This window comes from Babylonia areolata, chromosome 35 (assembly GCF_041734735.1).
Source record: "Babylonia areolata isolate BAREFJ2019XMU chromosome 35, ASM4173473v1, whole genome shotgun sequence".
In the NCBI taxonomy this organism is placed as follows: Eukaryota; Metazoa; Mollusca; class Gastropoda; order Neogastropoda; family Buccinidae; genus Babylonia; species Babylonia areolata.
In genome coordinates, this window is record NC_134910.1 from 997501 (window position 1) to 1000747 (window position 3247).

Consider the following 3247-nt stretch of genomic DNA (forward strand, 5'->3'; position numbering starts at 1 on the left):
GTCACACGCAGGGTGGAGGGGAAGAAATGTGGGTATTGCCAAGGCTTGAACCTGGTCACTCATAATCAAAATGCACTCATACCCGTAACGTAACGAAAAGGAAAAGAAAAAAAAAAAAAAGAGGCGAAACAACTGTGACATTTGGCATTCACACATGCCGCGGACGCCACGACGGCAACGAATATCAAACCGGTTGGAATTGAATCACACGAACTGCTCCTAAAACGCCTTTTTTCCACCCCCATGCAAACTTTTTCTTTTCTTTTTTTTCGAGGATGTCTGTCTACTTGACGACTGAGGTCTACACAAAACGTGTGCCCACCACGTTGAAGCAAAGTGATACTCACACCATTGTGCAGTCGGGTGTCTCAGTCACGGGTATCCAAGCAGGACTCGCACAGCACAAACACAGTCTTCCGAATCCACCCGGTACGCTTGGCAGTTCACTGTCGTCTGCTTCGCCGGTCACTTGGTCGTATTTGATCCGCAAACGGTGCGAGTTGGAGTGTGTCGTGTGCTACATGGTGCCTGCTCCCTACTCTTCAGTTTGACCCCCCGGGTAATTTTCTTTCGTTTTTTTTTCTAGTTGTTGTTGTTCCTTTATTCAGTTATTTATCTGTTCATTTATCTATTATCATTATCTTGTTTATTGTTATTATGATGACGATGATCATGATGATGATGATGATGATCATCATCATCATCCTTCTTATCATCATCATCATCATTATTATTATTATTATTATTATTATTATTGTTTGTTGTTGTTGTTATTATTATTATTATTATTATTATTATTATTATTATTATTATCATCATCATCATCATCACCATTCACCATCATCATCATCATCATCATCATCATCACCATTCACCATCATCATCATCATCACTATTATCATCATCATCATCATTGTCGTTGTTGTTGTGTTGTCTTTTCCTTTCCATGTGTTGCTCTATCTCGCCAGTTCCATTTTATTCTTTCTTTCTTCTTGTTCTTCCACTTCTTGTTCTTGTTTTTCCTCTTGTTCTTCTTCTTCTTGTTCTTCATTTTGTTGTTGCTGTTGTTGTTGTTGTTGTTGTTGTTATGTTGCCCTTGTTGTTGTTGTTGCTATTCTTCTTCTTAAATTCTTCTTCCTCTTCTTTTTCGTCATCGTCATCGTCTTCTCCTTCCTTTCTTTGAGAGCAGTCATCATCAGAACTTCTTCTTCTTCTTCTTCTGCGTTCGTGGACTGCAACTACCACGTTCACTCGTATGTACACGAGTGGGCTTTTACGTGTATGACCGTTTTTACCCCGCCATGTAGGCAGCCACATTCCGCTTTCGGGGGGGTGTATGCTGGGTATGTTCTTGTTTCCATAACCCACCAAACGCTGACATGGTTTACAGGATCTTTAACGTGCGTATTTGATCTTCTGCTTGTGTGTACACATGAAGGGGGTTCAGGCATTAGCAGGTCTGCACATATGTTGACCTGGGAGATCGGAAAACTCTCCACCCATTACCCACCGAGCGACGTCACTGTGATTCGAACCGGGGACCCTCAGATTGAAAGTTCAACGCTTTAACCACTCGAGTAATTCATATTTGCACAGTTTTGTAAATCATTTGTAAACCAGATTCCTAGAATTCTAAATTTTGGTGGATTCCATTCTATCCCTAGATGCTCCATATACGGAATATTAGAATTTTTACTACTTCCCAGCCAGATTGCACTTGTTTTTCCAAAATTCATATGTAGGCCTGATTTACTCCCAAACGTGTCCACTATATGCATGCATGTCTCAAATGATTTTTAGTCACCTGCTAAAAGAAATTCAGTATCATCTGCGTATTGAGAAAGTTTGTGTTCCATATTGTTGATCGTTATACCACGTACATTTTCATTTTCTCGTGTCATTATTGCTAATATTTCAACACAAAAAACAAAAAGGTATGGTGATAGTGGGTTTCCCTGTCTACATCCCCGTTCTACACTAAACCAGCTAGAGACTTGCCCATTTACAAGAACACAGGATCTGATATTATTATAAAATGTTTCTATCCATTTACATATCCCATTTTGGAAACCAAATGCGTTTAATACTTTAAACATAAAATTTCAACTAACTGAATCGAAAACCTTCTCAAAATCGATATTTAACAAAAGCCCAGGTAGATTGTGTTCTTCTAAGTAAGCTATTGTGTCATAAATCAACCTTATATTGTCACCTATATATCTATTTCTGATAAAACCAGTTTGGTCTTCTGCAATAAGTTTGGGCAAGACAGTTTTTATACGGTTGGCATGACGATCCGATTTTATATACGATATTTAGCAGTGATATTGGCCTCCAGTTCTTGATGAAGTTTTTACACACGTCTCATCCGAGAGACTATAGACGCTCAGTTTAATTTTCCAGTCAAACTTGGGAGAAAGGGTGACAGCGGGATTGGAACCCACACCCTGACGGACTCTCTGTATTGGCAGCTGAGCGTCTTAACCATTCTGCCACCTGCCTCCTAAACGATTCAAGGAAAAATGTGGAACTCTGGATGAACTGGAACTGAAATGTAGGAGTGAACTGTAAGAGCGAAAATAGAGAAGTGAATCTGAACGGAAATAACACACACACACACACACACACACTGCACACACACACACACACTGCACACACACATCTTTCATAAACTGGTATATATATCTCTCTCTTTCTCTCTGTCGTCTCTCTCTGTGTCTCTCTCTCTACCGGTAGGGTGGCCATTTTATTCCACGTGCACTGATATACACAGAACCGTGTGGGCTCAGGATGAAACAGGTCCATCCGTCTGCATATCTGTCGACCTGGGAGATTCGAAAAATCTCCACCCCTTAACGCACCATTTGCGGCCGAAACCGTGGAAAACTCAGGCGTTTATATTAATTCAGCGCTCTTAATTAACTATTCGACACTACACCACACTCGTCGAGTTTGAAAGCCGCGGGGGAGAATGTCTTGGTGACCTTGACCTTCGATTAAAACGGTCAGAGCCCTGAGCAGAAAAGCGCTCAGCAAAGTCGGGCATTCTTCCTGTTGCGTCAGTCGTCACAGTCAGGCGCGCAATTTTTTTGTTTATTTTGTCCGCTCTCAGTTGTTGACATGGCCGGTCGAGAAAGTCTTCTTGGGGAGTGGGAGTGGGGTGTAAGTGACTGGTCTAAAAATAGATCTATTTTTAGGTCAATGGGTCTCGGTCTTTGCCGCGAAGTAAATGGCGACAGTTGTTTCC

The 3247-nt window shown here is 41.2% G+C and overlaps 1 protein-coding gene across 1 annotated transcript in view; it reads right to left on the reverse strand.

The window, feature by feature from the left end:
• Positions 1-478, reverse strand: part of LOC143278133 (uncharacterized) — an 11049-nt gene extending 10571 nt beyond the window's left edge. The window contains exon 1 of the mRNA XM_076583161.1: positions 348-478. The gene's annotated coding sequence lies outside the window, so the exon portion shown is untranslated. The remainder of the gene's footprint in view (positions 1-347) is intronic.
• Positions 479-3247: the final 2769 nt, after the last annotated feature.